This window comes from Nicotiana tabacum, chromosome 10 (assembly GCF_000715075.1).
Source record: "Nicotiana tabacum cultivar K326 chromosome 10, ASM71507v2, whole genome shotgun sequence".
NCBI classification, from domain to species: domain Eukaryota; kingdom Viridiplantae; phylum Streptophyta; class Magnoliopsida; order Solanales; family Solanaceae; genus Nicotiana; species Nicotiana tabacum.
This window is the reverse complement of record NC_134089.1, coordinates 47,696,551-47,710,451: the sequence shown is the minus strand read 5'-3', so window position 1 is coordinate 47,710,451 and position 13,901 is coordinate 47,696,551. Positions and strand designations below refer to the sequence as shown.

Genomic DNA, 13,901 nt, shown 5'->3' with positions numbered 1-13,901 from the left:
CTGCAACCTCAAATGGTATGGGTGCATTTTCCGGAGACACGAATTCAACCTTAATTAGTGCAGGTGTCTTTGCGGGTGGCGCTGCTTCAAACTCAAGAGGTACAAACATATTCACCTCAGCGTCCTCAGACAGTTGGATCTGGACTATGATTGGATTGAGAGTAATTGTCGGTTTCTTTAGGTCATCACCTTCTGCGATCAACCCGATTGATCCCTCGGGATCCCAGCCATCTTCTATTTCAATCATGTGGATACCTCTACCCTTATGGTCTGGCAGAGGGTTGTTGCGGACGTTTGGAGCGGGTTCTTTTGCCATAATGATCTTGTTATCAATAAAAGACTATATTTTGTCTTTCAAGGAACGGCATTCGTCGATGGTGTGCCCTTTCATGCCGGAGTGGTATGCACAGGACTTGTTTGTGTTAACCCACTGAGAAGGATTCTCAGGGGCTGCAACAGGGATAGGGGTGACATAACCAGCAATTGTGAGCCTCTCATACAACTGGTCGATGGGTTCGGCGATGGTTGTATATTATTTTGGAGGTCTGCGATGAAAATTAGATTGGGGTCTAGGGAAATTTTGGCGTGTAGGGGGTGATTGATAGTGGAATGGCTGACCATTATAAGTTTGGTAGACATGAGCGGGTTGGGAGTATCTGGGTGAAGTAGGTTGATATGCAGGAGGTGGAGATGACTGATAAGTTGGTGGCGGAGCTTGGTATGAAGGTGAGGGTGTTTGGTAGTTTGGGGTTGGCTGGTATATGAGTGGAGGTGTTGGGCGAGTTTGGTATTTAGGGGGAGACTTGGTCCTCTATGCAACCATCACTACCCCTACGTCCCTTTTCTTGTATACTCTACCGGACTGTAAAGCCTTATTTGTAGCTTGCAAGGCCTCGAAGTTTGTAACCACACTGCTTTTGATACCTTCTTCAATTCGTTCACCCAGTTTGATAATGTCGGAAAACTTATGGTTCTCGATCATCATCAGCCGTTCATAGTACTGCGGGTCCTGAGTCCGGACAAAGAAATTATTCATTTTCTCCTCTTCTAAGGCGGGTCTGACCTTAGCAGCTTCGAACCTCCAACGAGTAGCATACTCGCGAAATGTCGTTGTGGGCTTCTTCTTCAAATTCTGGATATAGAACATGTCAGGTGCATTCTCTGTATTAAACCTGAATCTATCCATAAAGTCAGATGTCATGCCTAACCAGTATGACCACTTATTAGGATCTTGGCTGATGTACCAAGATAATGTATCTCCTTTCAAACTTCTCATGAAAAGCTTCATGCGGATCCTTTCATCCTTCCCTCACTACTAGAAAATGGGCCTATTGCAACGGACGTTTTTGCAACGGTTCAGAAACTGTTCCTATAGACCAGTTATTGGAACGGTTATAACCGTTGCAATATGACATTGATGATACCAGCACACTTTGGCTATAAAACCGTTGCCATTAATTAGAAACTGTTCCCATAGGATTGTAGTTTTTGCAACGCTTATTATGCTAACTGTGCCAATAAATATATCTATTGCCACGGATCTTGAAAAAAATTCAATGGGAACGGTTGTTATTTCCCCCCTCCCCTAAAATTTTGGCCCCCTAAATTTTCGTAAAACTCGCGCTAGAACCCCTATTTTTATATAATTTCTGTTTGTCTTAATTAATAGACTAGTATATTATTGTTTTATGAAATATAAGTTTCTATACCTAATTAAAAACACATTACAGAATTGAAAGGGACTTCACCCTTAGCCATCCCTCTCAAAAGGAACTTCACCTCAGAACCTCCATCAACCTCCGACTCTGCCATCGTCCCGCCGTCAACCTCCGCAGTAGAACCTCCAACTCTATAACAGCTACGGTCGTCAAAAACCACCTCCTTCTACAGCAGCCAACAACAACCACCATCCCACCGTCAACAAAATCATTCCAGCTCTTCGACTAGTTCTGAGATTTGATTTTCTTTTTTCTTCACCCATAAACTTTATCTCCACCACTAGAAACAACCACCTCTTTCTATTAATCCAAGCTCCGCATTTTCAAATAGTCCCAAAATTCTAGGATTTTTTCTCTACTAAGCTCGACTACCACTTCTTGTTCTCACAGAGCCCTAATTCTAGGTTTTTGCTTGACTCTCGCGAATTTTCTGATTTACATTCTTCTTTTATTTTTTTGCAATTTCTCAATAGTTGATCCATAATTTGCAAATTTCATTAGTGAGGAAGAAATTACAACTGGTAGTTGTAGGATAAATCGCAGTAAGTTTTTTTAAACTCTCTTTATTTAAATTTTAGATAACCACATTCGATAGTTGTGTTTTTGAATGAAGATTTTAGTATTAATGTTCGTTATTATCCGATTCAACTTATTTTTATTTTTGGGAGTATTTGAGCGACATAATGTGATTGAATGGAGATTAAACACACTGGTGCATGTCTTCTTATTATGATTGAAATTGTGGATTTCATTGAAATTATGCTTTGCATTGGTACAATTGATAGGTTTTGATTCTATATTTTGTTAGATATTTCACTGTTTGATGCAGTTGTCTTTATTTAAAAAAATTTCTTGTTCAACTTATTAAACTCACAGCTTTAAAGCTGTGAGTTTTTTCTTCTGAAGCTATTAATATAAGTTAGAGTTCAATTAGGATTTTGTCATACAATAATTCCTCCCTTTTTGTTCTTGATATTATGAGGAAAACAGGAAATTTCATCAATATTTATGTTCATATCCTTAAAATTCATTTCAGAAATAATACACAAATCATATTTTTTGTATTGTGCAGAGAACTGCTTTGGCAGACTTGCGAGTCCCGTAACTCAGCTATATTTTCTGTATAACCTTAGCTTTTGGTGGTTTATTGGAGCTTGAACATCCAAGTTTGTGCAGGTACAATTTGTTTTGCTATGTGAAAATAACTTAATTTTCGATAGTATGAAAATGGCTAGTGATATTTTATTTGTGGCCAATTTCTAATTAGATATTCCTCTGGGAATCTTCTTTTTGTGTCTATAGAGGTATGTTCTTTATTATTTCCTTGGTATTTAACAATCTTTGATATTTTGTGGAGCTTCTGTTTGTGTTCTTTATTTTATCCTTGTTGATTTTTCAATTAGGTCCAGTCCAATCGAATGGAGTTATTTGTTGTTTCATTGGTATTTAACAATCCTTGTTGTTTGTGTCTATAGAAGTAGTTATTTGTGTTTAAAAATTTCCATATGGAAATCAAATTGTAGCAGAATTGTCGCACGAAACTGCTATTCATAAGAGACAAAAAGTACATGTAAATATAAATAGAAAATCAATTGCATCAGACATATATGGATTCCACCATATTAATAGACCTAAAATAATATTTACAAACTTATTTTCAGTATGCATTTTCTCATAAAACTCCAGTACCTTATTACTTGTTTTTTCACAATGAATTGCGTCTTCCTGGTAGGGACAATTCCACTCAGTTCCTAGATGCATTTTCAAATTGCAAGTCAGATTCCACTAAGTTTTATCCTCAAGGCCTCAAAGTCAGAATTTCTTCTCCTCCTTCCTTGTGTTGTCGCCTCTACCACTTCTATCTTTCTCCCAAAGTCAGAATAGTCTAGTAATTTTTACACTTTGCCTATATTCAATTTTAAGAGAACTAGACTTGTTACTTATTCATAATTCAGACAAAATATTTATCCTGAGTAATGCTATAAAGACTCAACTTTTCTTGTTTACATGAACTTAATTTCCTTCTCTTTTCCCCCCTAACCTGCTTTTATTGAAGTCTCAATAAACAAATCTCATAGCTCACATAGGCCAAATAGCTGAGCACAAGAACAGCTAGGAAAAGAGAGGCAAAATTCTGAAAATGATTGAAGTTCCATTTACACTTATACTGCTATTGTTATACAAGTAAAGAAAATCCTCAATAACCTTCTCAACATATACAGCTGTGTATATCCACAACATACTAATTGATACTAAATATTTATAGTGATATCACCAAATTCAACATGATTCACAAATCAGAAGTATGGGGACAACATCAAAAACTCTTAAATTATTAATTCTCTAATCTCCAAGAACTATTGACACGATATCTTAGACCGAATTCTCTTGAAGAGTAATGACTTTATTTATCTTATTTTGCAGGTGGAGTGGATCACGAAATGGAAGATGATGGCAATGAAGAACTAGACCTTACTTGAGATGAATTTTGAATTGCTATGATGAAAGTTCTAGGAATCTTTTGTTATCAACATTTTGAAACTTACTCTCTAGAAATGTATTAAACTTATGCACTTGGGGTAACGTTTGCTTTATGAATATTATTAGCTTGATGGATTATTTATATGATTAATAGTTTTATTTTGTGATTTATTTAAATTCTAGTGTTATTATAATTTATTAAATGTATAAATATTTATTTATAACAAGGGCTACAGTTTTGTTTTAACTGAACTGTTACAATAGCCTACCAGAACCGTTGCAATAGGACACAAATAACATTCCATTAGACAATACAAACCATTGCAGTAGGTCCTATAAACTGTTCCTAAATGATCGATAAACCGTTCCAATAGATAGTTAAAATTGTTGCCATACCTTTTTCCTCTATTGTCATAGTAAATCGTAGCAATACAAATAAAATAGTTACAATAGATTAAAGAAACCGTTGGTATATTCATACCTAACAGTAACAATAGATTACATAAGTGTTGTGTTAGATAATATGGTAACGGTTAGGAACCGTTGCATATATAATATAGTAATGGCTTTAAACCGTTCCAATTGGAGAGAATATTCATTCCAACAGAGAAAGGAAAAACCATTGCGATAGACGCGTCTGTAGCAACGGCGATGCAAACCGTTGCAATAACAGTTCCTATAGCTCTATTGGCACGCGGGCTGATGTAACGGGCTGTGAACCGTTCCAATACTCCTATGGCAACGGTTTATCTGTCTATAGGAACAGTTTTCCATGCGTTACCATAGACCAATTTTTCAGTAGTGCCTACTCCAACCAGCTTGTCACAATATATCCTCAGATGGACCCTTGGATCATCCGTACCATCAAACATTTCGAACTTAGGAGGTTTGTACCCCTCGAGTAGTTCGACATCAGGCTGTATGCAAAGATCCTCATAGTTCATCCCCTCAATTCCTTTGCTTCCCTCAACGCCCTGAATCCGGCTGGTCAGTTTCTTAAGTTCCTCGGCTAAGTTCCTGATAAGCAGATCCTTTTCATCGGACTCAGATATGCATGAGATAGGTAGGGTGAGTGTGGCATGGTCTCCACTTAGATAGGAGTGTTATGGTGGCTTGGTGTATGGGTGTGGAAATGGTCGTTTGTAGAGTTCTGAGGTTCTGGGATGAGTAGTGGAGTGTTATTTGGGTATGGCAGGTGTTACATTGGTTCTTCGGTGGAATAGCGTGATGGTGAGAAGCGGGATGATTCTGTTGTTTTGGGATATTTTGAGGAGGTGTAGGGTTTTGAGTGTTGGTGAAGTCAATATATGGGGTGTTGAGGGAAAATGACAAGTTTGCCACATTTCAAACCTGATGAGCTCTTCCTGGAATTTCAATAGTTTCTATTCAAGTTGTGACACATTCTCGTTAGGAACCCGAATACCATGGCCATCAGTAGCCTCTACCCGTTCAGTGGTGTTCTCCTTCCTGATGTTGTTCAAATATTCCATCTTGCCTTTAATGGGACTAAGAGGGGGAGTGGGTGGAAGACCCTTGGATCTTGTGAAATAAAATGATGATGCCAGAGTGCACCAACCAACCTTTGGAGAGGGTAATAATAAAAGAAATAAAACAAAACAAAAGGTAATCAAGTCAGTGAGGATTATGAAAAAGTATTGCAATATTTAAACATAAAGTGCGAGAATGTAAAGCGTGTCCTGGTTTGGGAACCTCTTTGTGCCCGAGGTAGGCCTAGCGACAAATAGACTTGGAGAACTTCGGATGACAATAAATGCTTTATTTCATAATATAAAAATAGATGAATCCCAAAACGATACTAAGATAATAATAAGTCACTACTGGCACTTGGCCTTATTACATTTGGAAAGCGAGTAAACCTAATCTATTTGGCCTCAGAAGGACCTTCCTCAGGTTGAATTCTCTCGTTGATCAAATCCTCCAGTTTGCGTAGATTCACCAGTAAAAATGCCCTTTCCAGGTGTTCTCCTTCATTTCCCTCAGTGTTCTGGCAGTCGGTGACTCTCTTCCTCACTTTTCCTTCAAATTCCAACAGACTGTATTCCAGATATTTCAACTTTCCGCTAGCTTTGGCGGCCCTCTGTTTCCACTAATTGATTTGATCATTCGATGGAAGACTCCTCCACCAGTCTAGCAGAGTGGGGCATGCTAACCATACCGAAACTGGGGACCTCGTGCCTCATTTTCTGCAAAACAAAGGGGTTAGACCCTACCCCCACCGGACTCGACTATTTATACATTTATGATCAGCACATCGACATTTAGTTCTCCAAATAACTACACGGAACGTGATGATGTTCGTTTGGGTTTAGGGAAACCCAATGGACTTTTGGACAAGGCTATCTTAAAGGATCATTACGTGGACAACATAACTGATCCGACTAGGTTTGACCATGATGCATGCACAATTTAACAGAGTAAGGTTTCTATGGGGTTTTAGACTATTATTCTTGAGCGGACAACTCAAGGGGGAAGGCACGAAACCATCGATTGCACCGCTGATCGACTAGTTTTAGCACAAATATGCCTTTCTGAATTTAGGGGGTAATGATATAGGAAGAGCGCAATCACTCACAAAGCATTGCTATAGTATTTGTTTGGCGCGAGTGGAGTATGATGTTGAGCATGATTATGCAATAATTAAAAGCATATTGACATGTATTTGCACGTTAAGAAAGCGATAAATACAACAGTTTCATAATTTAAAGTAGTTATAAAGGAAGGAAACAAAAAGATAGGTCAGTTTTGATTTCGAAGAAGAAATTAAATGCTTAAAGGAATTAAACAAATAATTGCACACAGGGAGGTACAAATGCACAATAACAATCTCAAATGGTAAAAGCCTAAAAATCCCCAGCAAAGTCGCCATGCTGTAGCGCCCCCTTTTTCCTCGCGGAATCGGGTTCATGACATTTGGTTGGGACAACTCTTTCCTTTTGGAAAGGGGTTCTTTCAATTTTGGAGAGTCGTCACCTAACGATTTTAAGGTGCGTTAGGGCTCCTATAAGGTTCATCTACAACTACCTTTTGGAAACCAGAGATAGGGTAAGGGCTTGAAATTATCCTAAGGGGAAGGTGTTAGGCACCTCTCAGGATCCACTAGTGTGGTTCCCGACCAAACAGTTTTTGTGAATTTGTGCAATTAGCAAATAAACAAGTATGGCTCAAATAGTAGGGGATTTGAGTTTAAATACACAAGTGTTTGAAAACAATTAGTAAAAGGAGAAATTTTGAAATGAGTTACAATCTAAAGCATGCTTATGAATGTAAAGGGGGTGTCCTAGGTTTGTTTATAATATGGATCACATCAATGCAATACCCGGTATGACACTCCTCGAAGAGGGGCTACATGTGGTATTAATTTACCGGTCATCATATCCATATCTACCCTTTCTCGCCCCGTAAAGATACTTAAAGCGAAGGTTGGTCTAGACACCAATTGTATGTCGTTACCCATCCCTTCCTATCAGTCTTGAAGGAATTTAGGACTCCTATCCTAAAAGAGGTGGCTCTAGGTAGACCCTCAGGTTTAACGGCAAAATACTAAGCGACAAACAAGAACATATAGGACTGTATTTAGGGGAAAAGACAGAAGCGAGTAGAAGGCTTATGTATACCTCCACAAATAATGCACATAGACAGCATGACTTATACACAATTAAGGTCTGAATTTAAATGCAAGGTATCTAAGTGATAGCATCAGAACCAGATTTATTACATGACTAAGAAAAGAAGTCCGAATCAGGCTTACCTACTGATTTTGACAGGTTGACAGTTAAACAAAGGCAATTCTGGTTTTATTTAAAGTTGATTACCTAAGGCTTGCCTAGGCGTAAAATAGTGTACAGTAGTTATTCAGGATTATTAAAAGACAGTTTGGAAATTATTTTACCCTAAGAGCATGTTGTTCTAGTTGATACGAATGCATAGATTATTACCAGTTATTTTAAATGGGATAATCAAGTGTGAAGCTGTTTTTACCTCTTTTATGATCAGCAGGTTACACTAAGTGTGAATGCAGGTACGAATAAGATCATAAAACATGGTATCTAAGATGCATGTATAAAACTCATGATACAGAATTCCTAGAGCAAGATTTCTGAATGCATATGGCAGGATTGCAAAATTTCCTAAGAGCAGAATTTCTAAATGCACGTGGCAGCGTAGAACATAATAGTAAAGTGCTAATTATTAGCAGATTTTAGCACATGATTTTGTAAAGGTGCACATGCTGAAACAAAAAACATGAGACATAAGGGAATAATTTCTAATGCATGTATGAACCCTAAGCATGGTTTCTATTGCGCAATTAGGAACATAAACCTAATAACATGTTTTCCACCCTTAACAACTATAGCATGCATATTTACCCCATCCCTTTTCATAGCCAATCCCAATACTGGTTTACAACAAATTATTATAGGCTAACATGAAATGAATTACATAAGTAGAAATGAAAATAGGAAGTTATACTATAGGAAGCCTGATTAGGACTTCCTCTCTGAGTTATATAATCAATTACCTCGAGTGCCAAGATTGTTCCATAGCCTTTCTCATATTAGGGTGTGTCAGAGTTCCCTAAGGACCTCAAGGGATCCCGGGTAGTGCTCACATCCAGATTGTATAACCAAGACAGAGTAAGTACTGTGTGGAAGGGCCAGATTTTGTGTGTCCAAGTTCAGAGGGAGCTCAAGGGTCCCAAATCAAGGCTCATACAAAAAGGGCAGAACCTAGTCATCTAAGAGTATATGTGAGAGTGCTTGACATAGATTTAAAAGAGTTGAGTTGGAAAACAGTTTGAACAACATGTTTGAAATAAGCTTGCAAAACAGCAGAAGAGTTTGCCTTAGGGAAAATCAGTTTTGAAAGGAAGAGGGAATAGGAGTAACAACAACTTAGAACAAACCAGCACACACAAGTCAAATTCAAAGAATAGGATCATTTCAACATTCACAAGTAGGGAAATAAGGGGTTGGGGACATATAGGTTTGAAACCACATAGATAGGGAAAACATTTGACACAACAAGCATACAGAACAACTTTAAGTCCATTAAGCAAATCAGTCATGATAACAGCTATTTAAAACATGGGAAAGAATGCAGCAGGATCATGTTGAAGATAAGAGTTTTGTTGAATAAAATTTGACATATTATTAGGGCCAATAGAATGCATCAGAAGACTAAGTGACTACATAGCTATACCAGTTAAAGAAAAGGGGGTTAGGGAACTAAGTGAGCATGCTGGACAAGTCTCAAGAAACTAAGTAAAATCTGATATGATGATTACACATAAGGTAGAATTTAGACATGCTTAGTAATAGCAAAACATAGGGACAAGTTGAAGAACTAGTACAGTAACAAGCAGGGATATGTAGGCATGGCACACATGAAGTTTGAGTTTCGGAATTGAACTAGGAACATACCAGTTAAGGAAGCAAAGTGCAGAAAAGTAAAGCAAGTAGAGTTCCATAGCTTAGCCTTGGCTTTCAGCCGGCTAGACAAGCAGTAGCACAAGTAGCAGAGAAAGAAGAGAAAGTCTGAGTGTGTGTGTGTGTTTTTGAACTAATTGTTCGTGTCCTGGATTGAGAGTAGAGGAGAGTATATATAGTAGTTTAGGAGTGGAGCAGAATAAGGTAAAGAATTCATAATTCAGCAATCAAGGAAATTACATATGAAATTAGCATAGTCTTCCTTCAATTAAGGACAAATACCCAACGGTTAAAGGACATGAGTCACTTAAGGAAAGAAAATCAAATCATACCCAAGTAAAGAGGTAAGCAAATAGAAGTTTAATTAAGGAAGTAATCGTAAAGAATCAGTGACATTACGGACAATAAGGTAATAAGAATAATCAGAGTTATAAACAAGGGAATGAATCGGTAATCAGTACATAATTTTAAACAAGCAAATCAGTCAATCGAGATTCAAAATAATGTTAATTTGAAGAGAGAGAAAATATCAGTTTTCCATAAATAGACAAATAGGCAAAAAATAGAATTTCATAAACATGCATAAACTTGCCAAAGGATCGACTCAGAAACCCTAGTAGAGATGAACTAGGGTAAAAATCACAAGATACTGAATTAGGCTAAAGGGAAAAATCATGAAAGTCAAAGCACAACACCAACAACGCAACAAGTAGCTCAGAAAGACTAAGAATCAAAACAAAAACATAAGAAAATTAGGGATTTAACACAAACTAGTTAGGGTCCAGACAATTTTAGCAAAAATCAGTCAATAATACCTAAGAACATATGATTAACACACGAAAATCATGAAAATTTTGAGAAGACGAGTTTCAGTAAACCCTAGTTTAGAAAAGAGTAACTAAAATTGAAATAGTTACTCAAAACAGGAGATTTTTTTAAGGAAAACATTTAATAACACTGAAATCATCTCAGAGATCTGAGAAGAATCGAACAGTAGTGAGTCTAGGGTTTCGAAAAATAGTAAAGATGAAGAAACAATCGGTTAAAAGCTCATGGATACACTTAGATCTAAGACAGATCTAAAGAAAAGTGGAAAATCTCAAGAGCTAGGGGTTCAGAGAACCCAAACAAGGTGAGAAAACATTAGATCGTTACCGGTTTTAGCCAGAAAGGTCGTGGATCTTACTCAAACAGCCATGGATGGCCGGAAAGTAGCATAAAAGACCATAGATAGAAGTTGAACAAGATATGGACTAGATCTCTTTGAGATCTTTCCACGAAATCACAAAAAAGGCAACCTGGAGACGTAGGAGACAAGTATACATCTCAAACAGCCATGGGAATCTATGGATTGAGTAAGGATCAAAGGGGATTGGGCTAGTTTTAGGTGGCGGCGGCTAGGGTTTGAGTTAGGTTTAAGAGAGAATTGGAGAGAAAAGGGGATTCAAGGGCAGCAGATTGTAACAAATGAGTTAGGTAGGGGGTCATTTGGGTTAAAAAAGGTAAAGGGAAATAGGGGATGTTGATCTTCGAGATCAACGGCCAGGATGAGACGGGTAGGTGGGGTTCCAGGTTTGGGCATGGCTAAAGAGGGTGTGGTTAGGTTTTTAATTAGAATTGGGTTGGGAAATTGGGGTCCAATTTTGGGCTACAATTGAAAGCCAATTTGGCTATATTTTAAATAGCCAATTTTTCCCTATTTAATTTATAAAAAATAGTAAATAGTTTCTGAAAACTAATTTAAAGGGCTAAAATTATTTATAAAACATAATTAACAATTTTAAAAAATAGATGATCCAATTTTATGCGTATAAAACATAATTAAATCTAAAAAAGGCTAGTATTGCAATTACATGCAATTTAGCTTTAAAAATACTAAATACAATTATAAAAATTAATTTAGCCATATTTTGGCATAAGTATAGAAATACAATAGATGAATTATCAAAACAATAATTTTGGAAATAATTATTGGGGATTTTATGGATAAAAGGGGAGAAAATAAATTAATTTAAACCTTTAAAATTATGGAAAAAATAATAAAACCTTTGGACATGCTTATATATGCATATATATGCTATTTTTAAGGTATTTTGCATATTGAAAATATATAGGAAAAAATTGGGTATCAACAATATGATCATTCGGAGAGTGGGCCAAGTAGCTTATGAGTTAGAATTGCCCTCGGAACTGGAGTTTGTCCATTCAGTTTTTCATGTATCTATGTTACAGAAGTGCATTGGCAATACCACTTGAATGGTGCCCACTGATGATATACAGATTACAGAGAACTTGTCATACGAGGAAATTTCGTTGCCATCTTAGACCGACAAATCCGCAAGCTACGGAATAAGGAGGTAGCATCCGTGAAAGTTCTTTAGAGAAACAACAATGTGGAGGAAATGACTTGGGAGGCTGAAGAATACATGAAGTCTAGATATCCTTACTTATTTTCTCCTCCAGAGAAGGGTCCGACTGAGACGTCATAACCTCAAGGTACGTGTACGGATTCTTGTGTTAGTTATTGGCATTGGTCGTGTGAGGCCATTGTCGTTATTAATGATTGTGGTCCTGTATGGAATTGGATTATTAAGCTTCTACAGGGAGAGTTGGTAGTACTGTTGTTACAAGGGCGACCCTGCCAAAAGTTATACAGATCCCGGGGAATTGAACATTCAATGACGAATGTTTCTAAGGGGGGAAGGATGTTACACCTCACGTTTTTGTACGTTAAAAGATTCGTCTTTAGTTAATCGACGTAGACTCGGGGATGATATTATCTTGAGGTTAACGTATTTACGCTATTTATAACAAGCGAGAAGTAAGCGTCATGAAGAATAAAAGGTACACGAATTAAAGAAAACAAGTTTTATTGAAAGTGGCCAATTTGGAATAAAATACGGGTTGAGCGATAATATCCGATAATTATGAACTAGTACCATGCATGGTACCATATGACCACGGTAGTATAATTATGAACTAGTACCATGCATGGTACCATATGACCACGGTAGTATAATGTATAAAGTATATTAAAAATAAGTAGAATTTTAAGTAATTTGAGGCAATTTTTAAATTATGCGGGTAATTAATTAATTACCGGGTAACAGGACATTACCCAGTTAACTAATAAGTGCATAAAAATTAATAAATTAAATTACACCCCAAAAACGTGGCACAAAGCCACAAGACTAAGAATGACTCTTAGTCATTTATGCCTAGGTGGCTACCTAAGGTTAAATTGGAATTTAACAAAATAAGACTTGTTAAAAGTCTTGTTACATTTTTCATTTGGACAAAGAAAATCAGAACGTCCCTAAATCCTAAAGAGAGAGCCATATACCATTTTCCTAGTTCAAAATGCTTCAAAAGGCAGAAGCTTAATTCGTTCCTAATACTTCAGAGAACAAAAGCTTGATTCGTTCAAGACTTCAAGAACAAAGGAAAATTCAATCTGATTTTTTGGAGTTTTCCCTACTCCGGGTATGTTAAGGCCATTCCTTCTTTCTTTTTGGCATGGTCCAAGTTATACAGAAGAAACGAGCAAATGCACAGTTTTCATAAACGACTCTATTCATAGAAATACTAGGAGTCTCTGTGTTCTTGATTCCCCATGTGACATATTATTATATCTTCTGTTATGGGTCTCAGAATAATACACAGTTAAAAAAGTTTATCGGAAAGGAATATTGAGATTATTACATATTTTTCATGCATTTCATTCAAAAAAATACGTAAGTTGGTAAAGTTTATTTCATGATATTAATCAAAGGCATAATGGTCTTATGACGCTCCAGAAGATTTTATTGATGTACTTCTCATGCATTGCATTCATTTACATTGACCCATGATCAGATGGTGTTATATATATATATATATATGGGAAAAAGGTTACGGCGTTATATACGCACCACCACCTGATCAGTTGGTATATGTTGATGATGTTGCCCACAGTAGCCAAGATGATTTGATGGGATGCCCTCAGTGGCTTGATGATGTTATGTACACATATACTCATGCATGATAGGATATTTATATACACGTGCATAACATTATAAATGTTTCAGAATTTATAAAGTTATTCATATTTATAGATGAATTTCTTTATTCCATGTTCTATCTATGTCTTTTACGTATTGATTTTCACGCCTTACATACTCAGTAAATTTTTTGTACTAATGCCCTATTTCACGGGGCCTGCATTTCATGCTTGCAGGTGCAGGTAGGCAAGCTGACGGTCCCCCTTATTAGGATC

At 36.9% G+C, this 13,901-nt stretch overlaps 1 long non-coding RNA gene across 2 annotated transcripts; it reads left to right on the top strand.

Moving 5' to 3' along the window:
* Window positions 1–1,692: 1,692 nt before the first annotated feature.
* LOC107813507 (uncharacterized) lies at window positions 1,693–4,358 on the top strand. 2 transcript variants are annotated; one of them, XR_001654361.2, is made up of 3 exons: window positions 1,693–2,260; window positions 2,791–2,894; window positions 4,143–4,358. It is a non-coding gene; the product is annotated as an uncharacterized LOC107813507 (long non-coding RNA). The 2 variants fall into 2 exon arrangements; XR_001654362.2 differs by having other exon boundaries at window positions 1,695–2,122.
* The last annotated feature ends 9,543 nt before the right edge of the window (window positions 4,359–13,901 follow it).